The 26,262-nt window shown below is 36.1% G+C and overlaps 1 long non-coding RNA gene across 1 annotated transcript; it reads left to right on the top strand.

Annotated features, from left to right (window-relative positions):
* Nucleotides 1–23,150, top strand: LOC129146686 (uncharacterized). The gene is made up of 4 exons (XR_008553715.1): nucleotides 1–53; nucleotides 604–726; nucleotides 20,384–20,536; nucleotides 22,965–23,150. It is a non-coding gene; the product is annotated as an uncharacterized LOC129146686 (long non-coding RNA).
* Nucleotides 23,151–26,262: the final 3,112 nt, after the last annotated feature.

Genomic DNA, 26,262 nt, shown 5'->3' with positions numbered 1-26,262 from the left:
TCTCTCCATTCTGGAGAACATGTCAGAAATATCTGCTTATTATTGGTTTTTAAGTATGCCTGAGAACTCAGTTATCTTTTACTTATAAATGAATGTCTCTAAGGGATCTAAATAAATAAAATGTCATTAAATCATATATAAATATTACAGTAACATATAAGTAATTATGTTTGGTGACAGAGGGTGAAGGAGCTAAAAGTTAAAGATTTTGAAAATGTTCCCTAGTGAAAAATAGATGTGTGATTTTTAGAAAAAACTGAAAAGTTTTGAAAATACTGGTATGGTAAATGTTAACCATCAATCAACTGTACAGTGTTAAATATTTTATTTAATGGCATCAATTTTCATTTAATTTTTTAAATCAAGGTGTAAGGGAAATGAGTAAATCAGGCTATTTTTTGCATTTTACATAACAGAGAGCCCATAACTTGAAATGCTATGTTTTCCACCATTTGGGTTCTAGCAAACAATAGATGAGCCTTACATTTGGAACACTGTGTCATTTGTGTGGCTATGGGCACTTAATAGTGTAAAGGGGGCTGGGCAGTGGAGTTGCTGTTCTGCCTCTCTCAATGTTGGAATCTCTGTTGCTCTGTCTGCCAGTGTGCATGGTCGCCTGTATCAGCATTGAAGGACTGCAAAATCCACCAAAGGCTCCAAATTTTCTTATCATCTTCCAGAACTGACAGTGAACCTGGCGGGCTTGGGATGTTTGCAAGACACAAGGTATAATCTCTACTCTTCTTAAATAATTAATGGGTTAACACATTACTTGATATTTAAAATGTTACATAATAGGGCCTCCCTGGTGGTGCAGGCGGTTGAGCACAGAGCTGTGAAGCTGTCCGCAGCCTATGCAGTGTGGGTTTGAGCCAGCTGGCTGTGGAGATACCTACATGGCGTGGCAGACCTCTTCTGTCTCCCCTGTTGCTCCCTTTAGCAATGTATTTCAGTCAGACTGCCTGTTCTGCTCCACACTCTGTCTCTGGTGAATCCTCTCACCCTCCCGCACATCTGGCCTGTATCCCGGTTCTTGTACGTATAAATAAATGTTTAAAAAATAAAAAAATAAATAAAATGTTGAATAATAGTTAATTTTGAAGGTTATTCTGGGTGTTGGTATATTAATTTTATCTGATATATTCACATACTTTTAAACAATTTTACTTATAAAGTAAAAATTTTCCAATGTAAACCAATAACTGTTAAGAAATATGAGAATAAAATTAATTTGGGGTGAGAGGAAATGATATTCACAAGAAAGTAAATTCCATTTTTTTTAAAGAGTAGGTTTTTGAGTAATTATCCTGGATAATTGATTTATAAATTAAATGTGTAGATTAAAAAGATTATTATTATTGTGGGTTCATTTCTATTTCATATTTTAAAAGTGTATATGTAAGTATAGTTACATGAAGTATTTATGGCAGTCCCATATGTTTATGTATTATTTAAGAGCACAATCTCCAGTGCAGATGGTTGAATATATTGCTACAATTTTCTGTGATTAACGGGAATGAATTTGCTATTCTAAATTTCTTCTAATTTTTCGCCACTTACATCTTTTGAATTCTTTATTTTCTCATAGGGAATCTTGACTACCATTCCCATGTGAATGTGAGAATAAATTTTTATTGTATACATTATACATTTTTTCTTTTTTTTTAATGATCTATTTATTTATACATACAAGAACTGGGGTACAGGCCAGAGGTGTGGGGGGTGAGAATTCTCCTGAGACAGAGTGGGGAACAGAACAGGCAGACTGACTGAAATACACTGCTGAGGGGAGTGGTGGATGAGTGAGGAGAGGTCTGCTGCACCATGTGGGTAGCTCCCTGGCCACGGATGGAACTTGTGCTGCAGTGGCTGCAGATAGCTTTATAGTGCTGCATCTTAACCCCTTGCACTACCAGGGAGACCCCTATATATTTTTTCTTATGTTTAAATTTTCACAATCTATGTTTCCTATGAGAAAAATAAATAGTATCTTAGAAAAAGAACACTGTGGAAGAGAAACATAACAACGTTGAAATGGTCCACTGCAAAGTCCAGAAGTCTTGGAAAAACTCATGATTTTCAGAATTCTCATCCAAAGCTACTTTTTATAGCTTCTATGGTACATAAACAAACCCTTAGTATGCTCAATTGAAATTGCACTACTAACACTTTTCTCAAAAATGGTGGAATAGAAATGATGAAAAAGATCAGAAAAAAGGATAAAAATAGAAAAAAAAAGTTCCATAGCATGTTAATACGTGTTGGGTATCATTTTATAAATTAGATTATTTTTTAATTCATAATTGTGTGGCCTTCCTGGAGTACATAGGTATGGTGCCTTCAAGACATGGGAGGATCAGATGGACAACTTTAAAACTTATCTTAATGTGGTTTCCAGTATTTCCAAGGGATAGCCCATAAAAAAGTAACTTTAAGTTAGAATATTTCTTTATATATGAAACATGATATATGCAATTTTTGTTTTTAAATATTGATTTATCTTATACTACAAGTTGTCTTATACTTCTGAAGTTGAATTTGGCAAAATGTGATTTCTAATTGGGATTCTAATAGAAGCTAATGTGAAACTGTATAAAGGTGCATGGTATAGTAGGAAGAGTACTGTAATACAGGCAAGTGGTAACACTAAGACAATTATTAATCCAGAAATATCACCAATAGTCTTGTGATTAACTATCTAGACTTCCCTGTACCTCCTGGACCTGAAAATGAAGAAATTCTCCCTCCTCCTACATGTTACCACATTCCTTGCTTTCCTGTATAATCTACCTTCACTTGTCACTCTAGAAAGCAGTCTTCTTGAATGTTGGCTCTGCTATTCTCCCAACATGGTACCACTTGCAAATAAAATATTTCCTTTATTAAAATAATTCCTTGGCTAAGAGTCAGACATTCTGAACACCAGCTATATGACCAGGTTATGTCAGTAAAAACACCAGATTTCAGAGAAAGAATTTATTGAAGATCAGCTAGCAAAGAGGCAAGAGAAAATTCAAATGTTCCCCCCCCCCTTAGTAGAGAATAGGGTTTCATTAGGTTTGATGATAGGGGTTGAGAACAGAGATGTTAAATGTTATTGACTGAAGAGCAACTTAAGAACAAAATATAAACTTGACTGAAGTTCACTGGGCTAGTTACAGGTCAGTCCATACACTGAGAATTATAAAATTTTTTTTTTTTCCTGGAAGAAAAAAAGATAACTAGAGTTTTAAATTTCCACTGGTGGCCCCCTCTGTAAATAGCTTCCCTCCCATGTGTCAACTGGTTTGGGGCAAATCAGCTCAGGATCATGGTGACTGTGCAGGCCCAGACTGTGTGATTTGCTGTTTGTGGAAGCAAGCCTCAACAAAAAGTTTAGATTTTTTTTTTTTATTCTTTAAGGGGTAATCAATTTAACACCTTAACCTTGATTTTAATGGGAAACCTTGCACATTCAGCATCAAGTTGCCCATCAAGGAAAAGGAGAATGGAGTCTAATGTTGAAGTTCTAGAATTCTACTTAATCAGCAGCTGTAATTATTAAATCTCATTATTTGAGAACTAAAAAACATCAAAAATGGAACAGTATTAACATTTAGTATTTTGTTTTAGCAGGTTTATCAGACTTTCTTCCTGTGAAAAAGTTAAGGGAGATACCATGTCCCCCATCCCTATTAGCTATTAGGATATATGGGTGGAGCTAAGTGGCCAGATGAAGCTATATAACAGAGAAGGCAGGTGGGCTAAGTGGAAGACTCTCACTTCTGTGGCCCAGCTCACATCTTGGTACTGCTAGGAAGGAGATGTGGAAGGAGACAATGGATGTGAGACATGTACCGATAATTAGAAGAGACACATTTGTGAGAAACACATGGGAAAACTGACAATAGCAGCTGTTTTCTTGATGTGATATTGTAAGGTAGGTAAAAGGTATCAGGCTTTTCTGCCCTCCCGCCATTAGGATAGATGAGGGAACCCTGTGGTCCTGAATGCATGCCTGATGGCGGGCACCTGAAGTGGGTACACCTGGGCTGAGAGACTGGACTTTTAAGGGCGGCGTCACAGGGATGCCAGCAGCAGCAGAAGCCGAAGTAGAAGCCAAGAAGCTGAGAACGAAGCCAAGAAGCTGAGAGAGAAGCAAGAGAAGCAGAAGCTGGGAGAAGGCCGGAGAGCCCAGATAGAGTGAAGACTTGCTGGGGGCTGGGAGGCCTGCTAGCCTCCCGGCCCCCCAGCACCCCTGCCTGCGGTGTACTGGGTAAATCCCAATAAAAAGACCTGCAAAAAGCCAATAAGGACTCTGACTCCTCCTTTACCTGGTCTGTTGGATCAGGAAACCTGCACTGTGGTCTTCCTGACCCTACAGATATCTTCTTTGTCCTAAATTTTTTGAAACTCCTTTTCTATGTTCCCTGCCAGAAAGTACCTTTGAAATGTGGCAAGCTTTTGGACTTCAGTGGTCTCACTGCAGGCCAACACTATTTGGTTTGGTTAGGCATTTACATTTGGGGTGTTTTATTGGCCAAAATATTCTTTCTTCTCTCTCTGCTGTAGTGGCAGGAAGGACCACAGCAGGATCTCTATGACCTCAGCAGATGGGGTAAAGGAGTCGTCCTGGAGCCCTCGGTGGCCTTTTCAGGCTTTGACTGGGATTTACCAGGTACATGGCAGGCAGGGGTGCTGAGGGGCCAGGAGGCTGGCAGGCCTCTGTAGGGTAAGGTAAAAAGTATCAGGCTTTTCTGCCTTCCCGCCATTGGGATAGATGACGGAACCCTGTGGTCCTGAATGCATGCCTAATGGCGGGCACCTGGAGTAGGGTGTGGGCCAAGGTAGATGGGATTCACCTGGGCTAAGACTGGGCTTTTAAAGTGCGGCATCATGGGGACGCCGACAGAAGCTGAGAGAACGAAGAAGCAGAAGAAGCAGCAGAGAAGCATGAAGAACCACGAGAGGAGCAGAGATCACGGGAGAGCCTAGATAGAGTGAAGACTTTCTGGAGGCCTGCCAGCTTCCCAGCTGTAGGGTCAGGAATGACCACTGAGCAGGTTTTCTGATCCCATGCAGACCGGGTGAAGGAAGAGTCAGAGTCCTCAGCGGTTTTTTGCAGGTCTTTTATTGGGGTTTACCAGGGGTGCTGGGGGGCCGGGAGGCTGGCAGGCCTCCCAGCCACCAGCAAGTCTTCACACTATCTGGGCTCTCCGGTGTTCTCTGCTTCTCTCTCGGCTTCTGCTGCTGCCTTCTCAGCTTCTCTTTCGGCTTTCTACTGGCGTCCCCGTGACACTGCCCTTAAAAGCACAGTCTTGGCCCAGGTGTACCCACTTCAGGTGGCCGCCATCAGGCATGCATTCAGGATCACAGGGTTCCCTCATCTATCCTGATGGCGGGAGGGCAGAAAAGCCTGATTTTTTACCTTACCCTACACCGGTCCCCGGACACCCCTGCCTGCTGTGTACCTGGTAAATCCCAATAAAAACCTGAAAAGCCACTGAGAGCTCCAGGACTCCTCCTTTACCCCATCTGCTTGATCATAGAAAACCTGCTCAGTGTCCATTCCTGCCCCCTACACCTCCCATCCCCTGACAAATCTTCACTCTTTCTGGGCTCTCTGGCGTTCTCTCATGGCCTCTGCTTCTCTGCTTGTTTGCTTTCTCACTTGTTCTCATTCTGCTGTTTCCATTCCACTCTTGCACTCTGCTGTTTCACTGGCATCACGTGACACAGCCCTTATAAGCCCAGTCTCAGTCCAAGTGTACCCACTTACGTGTGTCCATGCCCTACTCCAGGTGCCCGACATCAGGCATGCATTCAATCTAATGGCAGGAGGGTGGAAAAGCCTGATACTTTGCTTTACCTATATATGCACACTTATTTTATTAAAGTTCTCTCACAATGATAGTTTGCTTATTTTATTTTTTATGGAGCCTATGAAAGGAGCCCATTTTAGAGCACGCACACCATTTGTTTGGGGTCCCTGGGTACTCTTTGGTCACATGCTAACAAAAATAGAAATGTTATCTTAATGGATGGTGGCAGAGTAACTCACTTTTTTTTTTTTTTAACTTGGTAGTAACTAAATAAATCTGAGACTGGAAAAACATTGTTAAGACTCAATTTCAGTAAGATGATAAATAATGAATAGATTATGTGTAGGGTAAGTGAAAAAATATCAGGCTTTTCTGCCCTCCCATCATTAGCATTAACAATATATCCCTGTAATCCTACATGCATGCCTGATGGCAGACACCTGGAGTAGGTAATGGCATGCTTAGGTGGGCACACCTGGGCTAAGACTGGACTTATCAGGGTGGCGTCACAGTAACGGAACCATAATGTCTGCTCAGATAATAGAGATCCTACTCTGTGCCTTGCTGACACTACATTATTAAAACGCTACTGATCACCACTTTATCTGATTCGAAAATACAAAAGCAAAGGGACATATAATGTTAATGACTTACTGGAAAATTGAAACTCCTTAAGGGAAAATAGAGTGTATAATAAATAAGCAGCATATTATAGTCTGAAGAGCTTATTCTCATGTAGGAAGTCACTGAGACAAGTTGTTTAGAGATTTAAAGGGGACTTGCAAGTTCCTATGAGCAGTTAATAGTATATCAGCAATTCAAGCAAAGGTATCACAAAAAGTTAATAAATCCTGCCCTTAAACTTCAGGAAGAGGGCAGGGAAGGTGATATCCCCCACTCAATTGCAAATGAGAAGAATTAAAAGTGAAAAGCCAATTATTTCTCAAAAGCTTCATATTTAATTCAAAACTGAATTTATTGATTTTTTTCCCCAACTAAGTTCTTTGAAATCTCTATTGTAGTCTTTATGAGGCCCATGAGGAATACTATTTTGACATCAAGTTATTTTCCATGGAATTTGCTTTAATCCTTTATTTAAATCCAAATTACAAAGAAAACCCAGCAGACATAAACATCTGAAATAGCATAAAAGCAGAAACTTTAAAGTGTCAAAGTCATGATAAAAGTACAGTATCATCAAGTTTTTGTTTTTGCATTAAAGTTTAAGAAACAAAGCATGGGTTTAATGACACTATGAGTTAAAAAGAGCAGTTCACAAATCAGACTCAAATATAGATGCAGGAAAAAAGATGTGTGAATAAAATTGCATTTTGAGCAAACAGATGAGACAAGATGATTATCTTTGAAATGTTTTGGAAAATAATAATACATAACATTTAAATTTCATAGGCAAGGAGTAATCATCCATGTAATAGTGTAGTGGCCAGAAGGTACGGTGCAGGATCTCTATGATTCTACGCAGACAGGGTAAAGGAGGAGCTTCCTGGAGCCCACTGTGGCTTTTTTAGGCTTTTATTGAGTTTACCAGGTACATGGCAGGCAGGGGTACTGGGGGGCCAGGAGGCTGGCAGGCCTCCTAGCCTCGCCCCCAGCGAATCTTCACTCTTTTTGGGCTCTCTGGCGTTCTCTTGCACCTTGTTCTCTGCTTATTCTCTTCTAATCTCTCTTTCGCTCTTTCTGCTCTCATTCTTTCTCTTCTTCCGGTTGTGCTGGTGTCCCCGTAACGCCACCCTTATAACCCAGTCTCTCAGCCCAGATGTACCCACTTATGCATGCCCACACACTACTCCAGGTGCAGCCATCAGGCATGCATTCAGGATCGCAGATCCATCATCAACCCGAGTAGCAGGAGGGCAGAAGAGCCTGATACTTTACTTACACTACAAATAGTAAATATTTTTGGTTTCTTTTTCATTTTATTTATATCAGTTGACTTATATAAGATTAGAATTTTTCCTTAACATAGAATCTTTGGAAATACAATTATATATTTGTGGAATTTTTTTATTCAAAAAGTTTCACAATAACTGCTATTTTTTGTCGCTAGATGTTAACTGTTTTCCTTGGTTTAAGGCAGTCTTTTCTACATAAACTCTTACTAAACGAAAATTAAAACTCTTAAAGTTCTGCTACTGAATATTATTTCAAAATATAAATATTTAGTCAAAATTCAAATAAAAATATATAACCTTGACTATGCTACAGGAACAAAGGGGAAATTTTCCCTCCTCCTCCACCACCCCGGACTTTTCTCTTTCCTTGCTCTATTCTTTGTTAAAACAAATCACTAAAAAGGGCCTCCCCTGGTGGTGCGGTGGTTGAGCGCTGGGCTGTGAGGCTGCCTGCAGCCTCTACAGCACCATTTCCTTCCCCGGCAGCCGTCGAGGGTCCCACAAAAAAAAAAAAATCACTAAAAAGAGTCTGTGCGACCTGCAAGGTATGAGAGGACTAAGCTTATACTCTGGGATTGCACTTAAATACATCATTTGAAAATCTTCTGTAAGGAAGGATATTTCCTTTCTCTGATTCATTTATGTGACCTTTTATTTATATCTGTATATACTCATGGGTTTCATTTTATAGTTTTAAATTATAAACAATAATTATTATGTTTAAAGTTTCCATCTCATGGTGCCCTTTAAGGTGATTTCTGATTTCTTTTATGTGCCCCATATATAACCCATATATGTATCCCATATATATCCCATATAAGGCTGGTTTATATATCCCATCCCATTGCTTTTTGAGTAAATATGTATGCTTATATCTCCCATATATATGTATATATGTCCCATACACACATAATTTATGTATATTTACATCATTGTTAATTTTTGTACAATATTTGCTCTCCCCTCTCAGGTGTAGTCCCCATAAAATTCCCATCACAGTTCACCTGTGCACCATCACATAGTTCCTTGTGCTCTTCCCTCTTCTGTTTTGATCACTCTCCTCCCTCTCCCTGTAGTTGCCTCTTAATTTTTTTTTATTTAATGTTATTATTTTCCCCTGATCCCTTATTTTGTTCCCTATATTCCTCTTATAAGTGAAAACCTGCGATATTTTTCTTTTTCCTTCTGACTTATTTCACTGAGCATACTTCTTTACTTCCTTATATCACACGGTGCTTTAGGCTCAACTTGTGTTTTTCCATTCTCAAAGCTAGCATCAGTGATTTGCCAAAGACCCCTGGTCCTTTTTCTTTGTAATGGTATTTAGTAGCCACAGTCTGTCTAGTACATATGCTCACCTCACTTGAGGTGTTATTGCTTTTATGTTTTCTCTATGAAAAAGAGCTGAGTAAGCTATATATGCACATTAATTTTTGTATACACACATATTTATGATTGTTTCTGTGTTTAATAATCTGAACATGTATTAGGTTAAATAGGTGTTCATACTGATGTCTGACTCATTGGTCATGTGTTTGTAGTTCCCCTATTGATTTATTTAAAGTACATAGGCTTTGTTACATAAGGAAGTATATATTATGAAGCAATTAGATACAATATTTATAGATATTCACATATTTATCATTAGATATATAAGCAAAATTTTAATGTATCCCATCAGATAATCCCAATTAATCTTAAGAAAACTGGAGAGGGCCTCCGTGGTGGTGCAGGTGGTAAAGCACAGTGCTATGAAGCTGTCCACAGTGTCTGCAGTGCTGGTTCAATCGCGCCGGCCCCAGAGCTACCCACATGGCACAGCAGACCTCGCCTGTCTCGCCCACTGCTCCCCTCAGCAGTGTATTTCAGTCAGTCTGCCTGTTCTGTTGCCCACTCTGTCTCTGGTGAATCCTCTCACCCTCCCACACATCTGGCCTGTACCTGGTTCTCATATGCATGAATAAATAAAACTTAAAAAAAAAAGATATCTGGAGATTAAAGAAAATAGGTAATTTACACAAATCAAACATTTATTCAGTGGAAACAACCAATATAGTATTTGCTTTAGGACAGATATAAAACATATCTCTATATCAGCAATTTTTATTTTCTCAATTTTAGGGGAAAATTTTCTTATATAAGCTTTATTGCAGGAACATGTCTGTGCAATGACAATGAAGACAAGAATGGGAAAAGAGAGGTAGAAAGATGTAAGTGATATTAAACATACTTATGTTATTTAAAGTGATATAGGTATAAGTTGCATTGTATATTTATATATCAATTCCTTATTAACTAAATAAAGTTAATACATTAAGTTTAAATATATCTAAGCAACATCAGTGCCTTAGGAAAGCTTTATGTTAATAAAGTGTTGACAGTTATTTGAAATTACTCATGTATATGTTAACTTGTATTAGCATAATTAAATTGCTTCTGTTCTAGAATTCACCTTCAAGCTACTTTTGAATTTGATAATTCCCTGTGCTCTAATATTCAAGTCATATTTAAATGAAAAATGAGAAGAAAACTGTTTCTGTTACCTCTGGGTATTTAGTATGTTCGTGGATTTCTAAGTATACCACATGGCACTATTTGCCAATATAGAGGTGCTATGTATCAAAATGTACACAATTCAAAATAGAGGGCTGCAGGACCTACTAAGAAAGGTGATCAACTCTAATAACTGATCTCTTACCATATTTGGTTTATTGCTATTATTTTGGAAATCACTACCAGATACCAGAATAGCTAAATACCTCCCCTGATATTATCTAAACTGGCAATATATATATATATATATATATATATATATATATATATATTTTTTTTTTTTTTAAGCAAAGATGTTTTTCAAACATGAACATGAAGAGAAAATAAATTTCACATTGTGGTATTATTTTTTTTCCCCCTCAGGAAAAATGTCTCTTGATTATTTCCTAATACATGCCAGATAAGTGACATTAAAACTCCTGGGAATATATGAACAGAGTTTCACAAAATACAGGTGTTTAATTTGCAATATAAACTGAAAAATATAAACATGTTATCCCTAAATCCTTTTATAGCTATGATTTAAGTATCACCTACAAGTATTTAATGAAAAATTATTCAGTGCTTGTATTAATTTGTATAATGATTTTATAAAGGATTCCAGGGATAATGATTCAGGATTTTCCAGACAAGTTTGAGTGATAGAATTGCATTTTCCAGGGCTTCCCTGGTGGCCAGGCAGTTGAGCACCGCACGGTGAGGCTGTCCACAGCCTCTTCAGTGCCTGTTTGATCCCAGTTGGCAAGGATCCCACATGGCACAGCAGACCTCTCCTGTTGTGTCCGCTGCTCCCCTCCGCAGTGTATTTCAGCAGTCTGCCTGTTCTGTTCCCCGCTCTGCCTCTGGTGGGTCCTCTCACCCTCCCGTGCATCTGGCCTATACCCCGGTTCTTGTATGAATAAATAAATAAATCTTTAAAAAAAAAGTTTATGAAAAAAAAAGAATTGCATTTTCCAATTCAGGAAATTGAACTGCCTGAAATTCTGTGTAAAAGATTCATTTTAATCTCCTTTTATGCCCTAAATTTATTTATTTTGTCCTTTTTAAAATTTATAAAATTTTTACATAATTGTTCATTCTCCTCTCAGGTGTCATTCCCATAAAATTCTAACCACAAACACACCTGTGAACCATCACCATAGTCTCTTGTGCTCTCCCCTCCCTTGTTTTGACCCTTCTCCCTCCTTCTCCCCTGCTGTATGTCTCCAATTTAGAGTTTGCCTGCTAGCTTTTTTGTTTTTCCTTATCCCTTGTTTGCTTTCCCTATGTTCCTCCTTTAAGTGAAACCATCCGATATTTTTCTTTCCTTCTGACTTATCTCAGTGAAATTTTATATTTTATTGAAGCAACATTACATAACATTACATAAGTCCCAAAGCTTTATTTTTATATATTTTTAAACATTGTAGTTGCCTCACATATTCTAATTAGTTAAATGTTGTTTTTTTCTTAGTTTCTTATATATCCGAAATCATTTCTATTATTTCAAAAAATAAAGACCGAGAAAGTAAACATATAAAAGTTAGTCTCCATTATCTCATGGATAATATCATCAAAATATTTTTTGTTGCATGATTCCTCCAAATTCTAGCATCAGATTCTTCCAATAATTAATACATTTGTATTTATCACTTAAATATCCATATTTATTAATATCACAGCAGTCTTGCCAGAAACATCTTCAAGTATTGAGAAGCTGTCAAGTTCACTGCAGCAGCTACACATTTTCCAAAATTTTGGGTTTTTTTTAAGTTTTATTATGAGACACAAATGCTGTTATTGCTTTCATTGAAGTGACTGACTTACCTCAACCACGTGCAAGAAAATACACACCTAAATAAGAATAATAAGAGTAATTTGTCTACTAGTTATTCTTTCAGGTAAATATATTCTTCCAGGGAAAAAAATCAAGCTAACTCAACTCAAAAAAATGGTGTATGTGCTTCAGACAACCATACTATGTCACAGTACAGCAGAAGTGATTTATATGTACATGTAGTTTCATCATCCAGCATATTTTTTAACATAACCAGACTTTCATAATATTAATGCTTTTTACTGATAGCGGAAAGAAAATTTTCATTGAAACCTGTTTTTACGCTGTGAGTGCAGAGTGGGAAAATAACATAGAACTTGGTATACTGGCTTCATTTGTGTTAAGGCAACAGCATTTTAATCATCAATGCAGATAATAATACAATTGTTCCTGATACACTGAAATTCAAATTGGCTATTCAACTCTTTGAATAGTGTTTTTTTCCAAGCATTCCTATAAAAGAAGAGAATATTTTATAATTAGATAGTATGAGTATCCAGCAACAACAAAAAAGCAAAACAAGTCTATTATCTATAGATTGCTCCATTTGTAAAGCTGTTATAATTCTGCAGATAAGGTCCAGAACCAATTCATGCTTACAGCTAAGTCTTGAACTTGACAAACGACCACATAGTTGGAAAATAGCAGTACTGTGATTTCTACTACTGGTTTCCTATCAAGCAGGCATTCAATAATGTTACATTCACAAAACTGTATTAACCATTCAGCTATTGTTTTCATTTCTCAAAACCAATATAATATGATGGATCACCCAACTAAGATGATTCTGTGATTTTTTTTCTAATTTTTAGTTTGAAAAATTATAAAATAATAATTAAGGCTTCTAAAGAGACCATCAACCATATGTTTGCAATACTTAATTCAATTTTATCTACAATAGAAGTAATTGGTCTAAAAATGATATGACAAGTTAACTAGCAACATTAATTCTTTTTTTGCATAAGATGCAGTAACATAAATAATTAATCTTTAAAACCTAAAGAGTGATAACACTTTTTCATATCTATTCAGAACTTATATAATTTGTTCATAGCTTCGGAGTTGATTACTTCCTTTCATGGATAAAATATTTATATTACTGATTCACCTAAATCAGCATCATCAGACATAGATGATATGAGTTGAAAAAGCAAGTCTTCTGTTTCCCCTTTTAAATTCATAATTCACTTTGATATATTTGAAAATCATATAAACTTTATTTTATAATAAATGTACAATGTTAAGACATTTAAAGGAGTTTGCAGAAGTTATAATACATATAGCTGAAGTTAACTAGAATGAACATGGAGCTACGCCTGGGTATATTTAATGTATGATTTAATGTTTGAATATGTACATATATATAATATATTATACATTATATATTATATGATAAATTTATATAATATATTTTGGGGATATATATCCTAAACTACAAACTAGAAACTTGTAGAAAATGCATAGTTATACTCTCAATTATTCAAAAGAACATTGATGCAGTACACAGCATGTGGTTTCAGAGAAAACCTTCTCTGTACACTCCTGAGAAAATAAGAGTAAAAAGTCAAAGTAAAGATTTATTCATTAATTTATTTATACAAGAACCAGGGTACAGACCAGATGCGCGGGAGGGTAAAAGGATTCACCAAAGACAGAGTGGGGAACAGAACAGGCAGACTGATTAAATATATGGCTGAAGGGAGCAGCAGGTGCAACAGGAGAGGTCTGCTGCGCCATGTGGGACCTTTGCTGGCTGGGTGGGATCGAACCGGTGCTGCAGAGGCTGTGGACAGCTTCACAGTGTGGCGCTCAACCACCTGTGCCACCAGGGGAGACCCTATTGGAAATATTTTCCAAGGAAAAGATGGTAGCTAGTAATATTTATTAATTATTTTTCTAAAGTTTATTTATTTACACATACAAGAACTGGGGTATAAGCCAGAGATGCAGGGGTAACAGGATTCACCAGAAACAGAGTGGGGAGCAGATCAGGCAGACTGACTGAAATATACTGCTGAGGGGAGCATTGGGCAAGACAGGAGAGGTCTGCTGTGCATGTGGGTAGCTCCCTGGTCAGCCAGGGATCGAATTGGTGCTGCAGAGGCTGCAGGTAGTTTTATAGTGCTGTGCTTAACCCCTTGCACCACTAGGGAGGCCCTCTTTATAAAAATTATAAAATGTATATATAGATATAGATGATATAGATATCCTGGATTTATGATATAGCATGGTATATTTTTTAAAGTTTCTTTAAAAACATTTTGAAATGTCCTCCCCATTCTTATGTTGCTTATATTTCAGACCATCCTTCAGTAAAAACCTTGACTAAATATTCTAATTTTCTCCTTCAACTCCCATTTAAACTTGAAACATTTCCAATTCGGTTTGTGCCCCATCACTATGTTTATTTATTTTTTAATTTTTTAAAGATTTATTTATTTATTTATTTATTTAAACAAGCACTGGGTACAAACAGAAGCGTGGGAGGGGGTGAGAGAATTCACCAGAGTCAGAGTGGAGAGCAGAGCAGGCAGACTGATGAAACACACTGCTGAGGGAGCAGCGGGTGGCAGGAGAGGTATGCACGCCATGTGGGACCCTCACCCAGTGGCCAGAATAGAACCAGTGCTGCAGAGGCTGCGGGCAGCTTTGCAACCCAGCGCTCAACCGCTGCACCACCGGGGAGGCCCTGTTTAAACTCAGATATAAAGGTTACCAATTATTATTATTATTTATTATTATTTTTCAAAATAATATTTACAAAATATTATTTTCAGGGGAATTTTTTTTTCTCACTCACTTTTCAGTATTCCAACTTTTTAGCTCTTCCACAGGTCACCCTTTCTTGGTCAACTTTGCTAGATTCTGCTTCTAAATGTTTAGTGTCCCAGTTGTGGTTCCTGTAAAATTAGCAGTGCTTTCTCTGGCACATCTTAAATGTAATCATTTTGATCTCAATGAGAAGAAAATCAAGGATAAAAATAGGTAGGTTATTTAAAGCAATTTACCATAACCTTATTTCTTATAAAATCAATTCAAAACACTACCCACCCTGGTTCTAGAACTTAATGAGGTAAGCTACTTAAATGTATAATTTCTGTACCCAGGACCAAGCTCACTAAAAATTGCTGACTAGTTGTTTTATCATTATAATTATAAATGTAGAACAGAAATTTATCTCATCCTGCCTCCATATCTCACAGACAATGAGGCCATGGTTTCTTTCCTTGGAGAATAATTTGTGAACTCAAATTAAGTCACCACAGGGTTTTGTTTTACTTTACATTCAATACCAAAGAATCTTTTTTCTCCCAGTTTACATACAGGGAAATATATGTCAGGTGGATAAGCAGACGACATATCTAAACTGTTAAGGGGAGTTTCAAGTGTTGCATATAAATTTTGATGTTTTTTATTATTTTTAAATATTTTATTTTATATAATTCTTACATCATTTTTCATCTTTGCACAATGTATGCATTTTCATCTTGGTTATATTTCCCATACAATTGTACCCCCCTTATTTTGACTCTATTCCTTTCTCTCTCCACCTCTCCTTCCCCTACCCCGTAGCGTGTCTCTGGTTTATAGTTGCTTGTTCATTTTGATTTTTACTTTGTATTGATTAGTCTTTTTCCTGGTCTCTAATTTAGGTTTTCTAAATTCCTGCTATGAGTGAGACCATCCAGTATTTTTCTTTTTCTTTCTGACTTATTTCGCTGAGCATGATCCCTTCTAGCTCCATCCATGTTGCTGCAAATTGCATGTGTTTATCTTTTTTGAATGCTGAGTAATATTCCATGGTGCATATGTACCACATCTTCTTGATCCAGTCATTTACTTTTGGGCATTTGGGTTGTTTCCAAAGCTTAGCTATTGTAAACAGTGCTGGTATACACATAGGGGTGCAGGTGCTCTTTGGAATTGATGTTTCTGTGTCCTTTGGGTAAATACCTAGGAGTGGAATTGCTGGGTCATATGGAAGCTCTATGTTTAGTAGGTCCAGAAATCTCCACACAGCTCTCCATAGTTGTTGGACCAGCTTGCACTCTCACCAGCAGTGCAGGAGAGTTCCTTTTTCTCCACAACCTTGCCAACATTTGTTGTTGCTAGTTTTTTTTAATATGTGTCATTCTCACTGGTGTGAGATGGTATCTCATTGTAGTTTTGATTTGCATTTCCCTGATGACAAGTGATGTTGAACATTTTTTCATATGCCTGTTGGCCATTTGCATTTCCTCTTCGGAGAAGTTTCTTTTTAGCTCTTACAGACACATCACCCAAAGCAGTGATAGTGAAGGCAAAGATAAACAGCTGGGACTACATCAAATTAAAGAGCTTCTGCACAGCAAAAGCGACAATAACCAAAACAAAGAGAAATCTCACCAACTGGGAGAACATTTTTGCACTCAACACTAATGATAAAGGACTGATGACAAAAATCTACAAAGAGCTGATGAAACTCAATAAAAACAAAGAAAATAATCCAGTAAATTTTAAATTTTTGCAGAGTTTATCAGATTAAAGGTGGTTTAAGAATCTTTGACATGTCTCCAAGTGCAAGACAGGACTGTTTTCTCATCCCTTTGAATTTGCCTGACCTGTAATTACTTGCATCACTTAGGTATGGAGGATATAACACCAGTACTCAGTTTAATCTCTCCAGCCTTTTCAGCTCTCTTGAAGTTTCAAAATTGCATGTACAACAAATTGCATGTACTACAGAATTGTTAAACAATATTTCCATACTAACATACATATACTCCTCAATGTGATGAGTATTTGTAGCTGTTCCATCAAGAAACCAATTCTATTTATCCATCCCTGAATCTGGTTTAGTTCTGTGTTTTTCTTTGATCAAAAGGACACTATCAAGCATGTTTCAAACAGAGACTTACTATGAATTTATTGATTGAAACTGTATCTTTTTTGGTGCATTTGAAACCAGTGACTACCATGTAAAACAAGTTTGGCCTTTAAGCAAACTTGTTGGAGTATAACTGATCACATGAAAAGGAATAGAGATGCTTGGCCAATAATCTGGCAATATACAGCATGTGAGTAAAGTTAACCTAAATTATCTTGTCAAATTCAACAAGTAACACAGCCAGATGAGAGAAACCAAATTAAGATGTGCAAAACCAGACCAGACTGAAAGAACCACTCAGAAGATCTAGTGATCAGCAAAAGAAGTAGAATGTTTTCTGAAGCTTATTATTATTATTATTATTATTATTATTATTATTTCAGCAAGTTTATTGATGCCATCATCACAACCTATATCCTATTACAAAAAGTGATACCAGGAAATGAGTACTGTCATAAAAATTACCTACATTTATAACAGTCAATTAGAGGATAGCAGTGTAAGAGATAGAACAAGCAAGAAAGTCAATAATGTACTGATTTTTTTTCTTTTTCATTTTTTATTTTAACATTTATAATTTTTTATATATTTTTAGACAATATTTGCTTCCCCCACCCCCTCAGATTGAGTCCCCATAGAATTTCCTTCCCCAAGGTACCCATGCACCATCACCACAACCCCCTTTGCTCCTCCCTCCCTCCCTCTAGCCCCTCTCCCTCCTCCTCCCCTAAAGTATGTCTCTGGTTTATAATTGTCTGTTTTTGCTTTGTTGTGTTTTGTACTGTTATTGTTACTATTTTTTTTTTGACTGATGTCTTATTTGGTTCCCCTATATTCCTGTTATAAGTGAAACCATGCAATATTTTTCTTTTTCTTTCTGGTTAATTTCACTGAGCATAATTCCTTCTAGCTCCATCAATGTTCCTGCAAATGACATGAGTTTATCTTTTTTGATTGCTGAATAATATTCCATTGTGTATATGTACCACATCTTCTTGATCCAATTATCTATTTTTGGGCATTTGGGTTGTTTCCAGGTTTTACCTATTGTAAATAGTGCTGCAATAAACATAGGTGTACAGGTGCTCTTTTGAATCACTGTTTTTGTGTCATTTGGATAGATCCCTAGGTCCACTGAAATATCTTGATGTTTAATTACATGCCAACACAACCTATAATTTCTACATAATTGGTTACAAAATTGATTGCTTTTAGAATATGTGTTTCAATAATTATTTAAAACATGTTCCAGTAAAATCTAGAAGCTACTCAATAAACTCTTTGCTAGGAAGTGGGTTTCCAATGTTCCCATTTTCTATTCTGATCCAAAGAAAAGTCTATATTCATTATTGTGTTGGTAAAGAAATAAAATTATTTACAGTATTAAAATGTAGAAGAATTAACCTCCTTTGGAGGTCAAAAGGTATGTCTCAGAACTTTTAAGGATATTCTTGTTTGATATGTAGCATTGCAGAAATCAGTCTCTTAGATGGCCCCCAATAATGCATTCCTCTTCCTAATCATGACCTTGTGTGATTCCTTCTCACATTAAATAGGGTAGACTTGTATGATCAATAGGATATTATGAAGGTGGTAGTATATAATTTCTGAATCTAGATCATAAAAGTCTGTGACAACTGCTTTTGTTTCTTGGAATCATTCATTTTGGGAGAAACCAACTGCCATGCCATAAGAACACTCAAGCAATACTATGAAAAATTTTAGAAGGAATAAGGAAGAGGGCTGTTTCTTGCCTACGAGCAACTGGCCATATGAGCAAACAGCTGTTTGTGCTTTTAATTAAATTAACTAATACAAATTATTAATACATTTTCAATTTTACTTAATGACTGAATTTTTTTAATGAAGCACTGATTTTAGACACAGTACTTACATTTCCCAATTACTTTGTGACCTTTAGGCAAGTTGCTTATTTTATATGCATATTTCTATAATATAAAATAATTGAATAACTATAATTACATAATTGAGGTCTATGAAATTTAAATAACATACATGATGTAATTAGAAAGATACACAGAAGAATTAACAGCTAACTTATTAAAATTCAACTTATAGAGAGATTAATGCTTTAGGTTTGAACACAACAACATATTGTATTTGACCAAATTTCAATACTTCAGGCTTTGTTTTTCAAAATAAAATACAGAATATAAGTGATAGTATTGCTTCTCATTGAATATTTCTATAAGTTGCTTTCACTTCTATTTTTTTTTGTTTCAAAGAATCATAATACATTTTTGTACTCATACTACAAATAAACTAACTTTATAAAGATAGACAATGGTAATCAGTGATTTTTAATAAATGGAATCATAATAAGACACATTATGAAAGATAAATATCACTTCAGGTCTGAATAAGAGTGAATATTTCTATTAATATTATATATGCATTTATCCAATATTAGATGTACATCTTTTATCTGAGCTTTACACGCCATGGGAGACATATCAAATTGTAATTCTTATCCTTTTGATGTTTACCACAGCAAATAACTTATTTCTTATGGTGTTATTCATTTTATTCTCATAAATGAAACATTTTTTATCTACTGTATATTTTGTTATTGAGAACAAATCCTAGAACTAGCATCAGTATTTTATTTCTTTGCTTTGCACATTTTATTGTTCCTTTAAACTACTGTGTCTTGGGAATACTTATGCATTGCAGGCTATGAATATTAGAAGTCCTTGATTTGTATAACTGGTGACTGCTCTCCACCTTTCCAAATAACTAATCATTCCCTAAGTAATGCTTCCTTTACAAACAGAGCTATTTATCATAGATATGATGAAAAAGATATGCTAGTAAAGAAAAATAAGGATGAAATTTACTAGCATAACTGTTTTGAATTTCTGAAACTTTTAACTTCAATAAATCAATTTATTTATTAAATGATCTAAAGGGAAACATTAAAAATGACTACTTAAAGAGGTTACTGATACAACGATTTAATAGAGATGCAAACTTCTGAATTGTGTTAAACTTTATTGGTCAACATAAATTATCAGCATTTTTAATTTTGGGAATTAACTATTAATGAGAATTTTATTTATTATAACAATATAATGCACTAAGAAGAACATCTGAATATGTAATATGGGGAAATATAAAGGACCATCATATTATCAGAGGTATTAGTGAGCTGGTTATCAAGAGGATGAAGAAAACCTTTCTCTAAACTATAATACAAATATGAACACTAGAATATAGTTGTTAGGATGGAACATACAAGGAAAAACAACCATTTATATAACATTTTAAATTTGTTAGTGTCTAAGCAAGTCAACATGCAAAGAATGGTATTACATTTGTATAACCTTTGTTTGAAATCATCTTATGCTGACTGTGCACCACACATAACACAGAGATGTCAAGTGGATGATAGTTTTTGTATTTTAACACTCAGAGAGAAAATGAGAACAAAGAAGACAGTGAGCATAGAGGAGAAGAGGATTTACAGACTGGCCATTAGGAATCTCTATTCTATCACTTAGTATATGGGTGTAAGGAAAATGTGTTAAAATCAGACTATCTTCGCCTTCCACACAACAAAGAACAGGTACTTTGAAATACTATGTTTTCCACCATTCAGACATCTAGCAAACAACAAATGAGCCTTGCATTATTGCATTTGCAACAATGTGTCAGTTGTGTGGGATAGGAACTTCAGTTTAAAGGGGAGTAGGCAATGGAGTTGCTTGTTCTTCCTCTCTCAATGTTGGAGTCTCTCTCTGCCTGCCTGTGTATATGACCCCCAGTTTCAGATTAAAATCTTGCAAAATTCATTGAAGGCTCCAAATTCTCTTTTTTTTCTGCGAGAACTGACACTGAATCTACCTGGCCTGGGATGGTTGCACAACAATGGGTGATAACTATATCTTAGCATATTTAAACTCAGTGAATCTTTAAAATAAAAAATAAAAATTACTTTACAAAATTTTTGAGGTATGATTAAATTAAAATGATACATCTAATGTTCTGACATTGAACAATTTTTCCCTAGAGATTTATTTATTTATGCATACAAAAGCTGGGGTACAGGCCAGAGATGCCGGGGGTGAGAGGATTCACCAGAGACAGGGTGGGGAACAGAACAGGCAGACTGACTGAAATACATTGCTAAGGGGACCAGCGGGCGAGACAGGAGAGGTCTGCCTCGCCATGTGGGTTTCTCCCTGGCTGGCTGGGGATTGAACTCCTGCTACAGAGGCTGTGGATTGCTTCACAGTGTGGTGCTTAACCCCTTGTGCCACCAGGGAGGCCCATGAACAATTTTCAATATAGGCAATTTGAGGAAATTGAACTATTGTTGTAGGAGACTAAAATTAAACATAAGTTAATTTTCCACTGTATATCTTTCTGAATTGGCCATGTTTTGTGTTAAAATCCATGAAATAATAAGCAAAATATACATTATGTATTTGCTAAATTATTTTTAAAAAGACTACAAATACTCCCCTACACTATTAAGGCGTGCAAAAAACCTGGAGAATCTTTAATTTCATCTAAGCGAAAGAAGTCAATCTGGTTGGCATTATATGGGGACTATAATTAAGATGAAAATGCATACATTGTGCAAAAAATGAAAAATGATGTAAAAATATATAAAATTAAAAAATAAATAAATAAAAATAAAAGATACAATGTAAAAGAAAAAAAAGTCAATCTGAAAAGCTGTATAATTTCACCTTTTTACTGTGTGATCCCAACTTTAAGACATTCTAAAAAAAGCAAAACTATTTATGCAAGAGGGTGGTCCCTAGGGAACAGGGAGGTTCCAGTTCTCTGTCCCAGCCAATGGAGGGTGGAGATGAGGAGGGAAAAGAAGCTGGAGAGGAGACTAGGAAAAGGAAGGAAGAAGGAAGGAGAATCAGGAGACCTGGAGGAGGCTCATGGGGCAGTGAGACATGAAAAAGCTGAGTTTGCTTCTTGATCTTGGACTGGTTGAAACATGTGGATGAGAGACCCGTGGGGAGGTTCACAGTGGCAATTTTTTAATCTTGATTTTGATTTTGCTCCTTCTGTTCCAGATGTATTGTGCCCCCTCTGTCCCTTTCCTGTGGGTCCCCAACAGGAAGTGCATTAGTCTTGTGGCAGGCTTTCTTGCCTTAGAGGCCCTGCTTTGGACCAGCCCTGTTTGGCTGAGCTTTACTCATGAGGAGACAGGTCACTTTGGGTGCTTGATTTAAAACTTCATCCTTTTTCTGGTCTTTCTTGCACACTAATCGTATTAAAGATCCTTTCTGTAAAGTTCCTTGTGCACTAGAGTATGTTTTTTCTTGATGTGATGAATGGCAGAACCTATTTGGAGAAGAAAGGTTTGGGGATTCTGGGGTTCCCCTATCTCTGGCCTATAATATTTAGACAGTAAAGTTATCAAAGAATGTGAGGATGGGGTAGAGGTCAAGAGTTGAATAGGCAGAACCCAGAAGATTTCTAGGATAGGGAAAATATTTAGTATGATATTATAATGATGAATCTACGTCTTAAACATCTACCTTTAGAATAAATGTACCCACAGAAAGTATAACACTGTTGAATAGAACTGTACAACTAGTTAGCCCCTAGTTCTACAAAATTTTCTGAATATCCATAGAGTAAATAGATGCAAATAAGCACCAGTTAGATTTTTCAGTGAGAAATTAAATTTTTTGAGGAATTGCATTAATAAGCAAATAAAAGCTTCCTTTACTCCCCAGTTAGTAATATCGACTTCCTTGAATGTCCCACAACATTATATCATTTTAGTGCTAATTGATCTAGTCCATTAATAATTAAAATTGTTTTGTAACTTTTTCTTCCATTTTTCCAGGTTTTCTTTTACATTATAAAAAATATATATATACCATTAAAAAAATAATAGGGAAGGGCCTGTATGATTAATAGAGAAATTTCACACATAAGTATAAATAATAGTTTTCTTTAATCATTTTTTTTAAAAATTCATTTTCTAAATCTACATTTATTTTTTGCTTTCTATTTTTCAGAGATTCAGAGAGAATTTATGATAGAAACTAACACATAAGCATGCTATGCTGATATTAAAGATAAGTAAACTATTTTATAAAATGAGAAAGATCATGAAGATGAAAATATATGTATGAGTTTTAAAAAATCAAGAATGTCACCAATCTGAAAAAAAATCTTTGTATCCCTGTAGGGTAAGTGATTATCAGTCTTTTCTGCCCTCCCACCATTAGGATTGATTATGGATCCCTGCAGTCCTGAATGCATGCCTGATGGCGGGCACCTGGAGTGGGGTGTGGGCATATGTAGGTGGGTACATCTGGGCAGGAACGGGGCTTTTAAGGGTGGCATCATGGGAACAGAACCAGCAGAAGAAAACGAGAGGGAAAGAGAAGCAGGAGAGAGAGAACAAGACCATGAGAGAATGTTGGAGAACACAGAAAGAGTGAAGATTCACTGGGGGCTGGGAAGCCTGCCATCCTCCTGGTCCCCCAGCACCCCTGCCTGCTGTGTAACTGGTAAAATTCCAATAAAAGCCTGAAAAGCCACCAAGGGCTCTAGGACTCATTCTTTACCTGTCTGCTTGGGTCATAGAGATCCTGCACTGTGGCCTTCCTACTGCTATAATCCTCTAAAGGATTTAGTAATAATCCTATACTAGATAGTACTCTTTTAAAATATTCTTTATTTTTTAAACTGCATTTTTTAAAGATTTATTTATTTATACAAGAACTGGTGTATAGATCAGAGGCGCCGGAGGGTGGGAGAATTCACCAGAGAGAGCAGGGAGCAGAACAGGCAGATGGACTGAAGACACTTCTGAGGGGAGCAGCGGGCGAGGCCGAGAGGTCTGCCACACCATGTGTGTTTCTCCCTGGCTGGGCAGGAATCGAACCTGTGCTGCAGAGGTTGGGGACAGCTCCACAGCACTGCGCTGAACCTGCTGCACCACCAGGGAGGACTTTTAAACTGCATTTAAAATTTATTCAATGAAATATAAATAATGAACTTTTTTAACTTTTGATTTAAAACCTTTTCTATAATAAATTATTTTTAACTGAGGTAATACTGGGGTACCCCTATCAGGTATTACCACCATCATGCACCCACCACCCACTCACTGATCTTCCATACCCATAGACCATTGTGCTTCCTCCCCCTTTGTTCTTTCCCTCCCTCTATCCCTCCACCCTTGGGGCTTCAGTTTTATAGTCAGCTCTCAAGGGTTAGTTTTTTAGCTGATTTTTAGGTAACTATTAATTTAATTACTTTATTTTTTTAATTTAATTACTTTATATTCCACGTATCAGTGACACCATTTGTTATTGATCTTTCTCCTTCTCACTTATGTTATTTAGCATCATCCTCTTATTATCTCTAATAATAAGAGATTGTGAACTTTACTCATGTCCCTGCTGGTCATTTTAATGTCTGTCTTCTTTGGACAGGTGTCTATTTAGTTCTTTTTTTTTAAGATTTATTTATTTATACAAGAAGCGGGGTACAGGCCAGATGCGTGGGAGGGTGAGAGAATTCACCAGAGACAGAGCGGGGAACAGAACAGGCAGACTGATAGAATACACTGCTGAGGGGAGCAGCGGGCAAGACAGGAGAGGTCTGCCGGGCATATGGAACCCTCACCAGCTGACTGGGATCAAACCGGTGCTTCAGAGGCTGCAGACAGCTTCACACCGTGGTGCTCAACCACCTGCGCCACCAGGGGAAGCCCTCTATTTAGTTCTTTTGACCATTGTTCCGTAGAGTTTTATGAATTATTTTTATATTTGGTATCAGTCCTTTGTCAGACATAAAATATGCAATATATTCTTCCATTCAGTAGGTGTCTTTTTATTTTAATTATGGTTACTTTGTTATACAGAAACTTTTTAGCTCTATGTAGTCTCAGCTCTTTATGTTCTCTTTTGTTTTCTTTATTTCTGGGATAGTTCCCTAATGGTATCACTAAAGCTTATGTCGTGAAATGTTTTGGCTATGTGTTTTCTTCTATGTATTCTGTGGTTTCAGCTTTTACAGCCAAGTCTTTGAGTTGATTTTGATGTATGGTGTGAGATCTTGACCTAGTTTCTTTTTATTGCATGTAGCTGCCCAGTTTTCCCAACAGCATTTATTGAAGAAGTTGTTCTTATACATGTGTATTTTTTTGCTTATTTGCGATAGATTATCTGTCCATATATATATATATATATATATATATATACAAACACATATATATATATACACACACACATACACATAGATTATACATAGATTATATATATAGATTATCTGTCTATATATATATGGGTTTATTTCCTGGCTATCCATTCTATTCCATTGTTGTGTATGTCTGTTTTTGTTCCACTACCAGTCTGTTTCAATTACTGTGGCTTGATAAAATAACTTGAATTCTGAAAGTGTGACACCTGCATTCTCCTTATACTTTGCCAATATTTATTTTGCCTTTCAGCATCTTTTGTGATTCCATATAAATTTCCGTAGTATTGGCTCCTGTTTTTTGAAATATGCCATTGATATTTTTATCAAATTATGTTGAATCTTTATATCACTTTGGGCAAAATGGCCATTTTGACAATGTTGATTCTTCCAATCCTTGATTAGGGAATAGTTTTCCAATTCATTGTATCTTCTTATATTTTTTTCCAAAAATGCCATATAGTTTTCTTTATATAAATGTTTACCCCCTTTTTAAATTTACTCATATGTATTTATTTTTTCTTTGTTGTAATTATAAATAGGATCACAGTCTTAATTTATTCTTTTTTACCTCATAGTTTGTATTTAGGAGGACAACTCATACATGTGTGTTGATTTTATACATTGCCACTTTGCTGAAGTGATTGGTTGTTTTAATTAGTTTTCCATGGACTCTTGAGGGTTCTTTGTGTATATCATGTCATCTGGAAATAATAAGTTGACTTCTTCTTTACTTTTATTTAACCTGGAAATCTCTTTTTGTTTGATGTAAGTATGGCTGACCCTGCCTTCTTTAGATTCCCAGTTGCTTGTAGGATATTTTTTTCCTTTTAAAATATTCTTAAAGACATGGCATTTTAAAAAGCCATTAAGTTTGACTGCTTTAGTCTAGCACAAATTTTATGGCACAAGTACTTACAGCAAACCAATTTATTTAAAAGTTAGCATTTATGTTAGGTCCCTTTATAATTATAAAATATTCCCAATACCTTTGGATTTTTTCAAATGCCTTTATGTATAAATCTCCCATTGTAACTGAGCTTGAATCAAATCTGTTTCAGATCAATATATTTTTCTATTTCATCTTCTGTTCCCTTATTAAAA

The sequence above is a fragment of the Talpa occidentalis genome, unplaced genomic scaffold (genome assembly GCF_014898055.3).
Source record: "Talpa occidentalis isolate TD23 unplaced genomic scaffold, MPIMG_talOcc4v2.1 talOcc4.4, whole genome shotgun sequence".
In the NCBI taxonomy this organism is placed as follows: Eukaryota; Metazoa; Chordata; class Mammalia; order Eulipotyphla; family Talpidae; genus Talpa; species Talpa occidentalis.
This window is presented reverse-complemented; position numbering and strand designations above follow the sequence as displayed.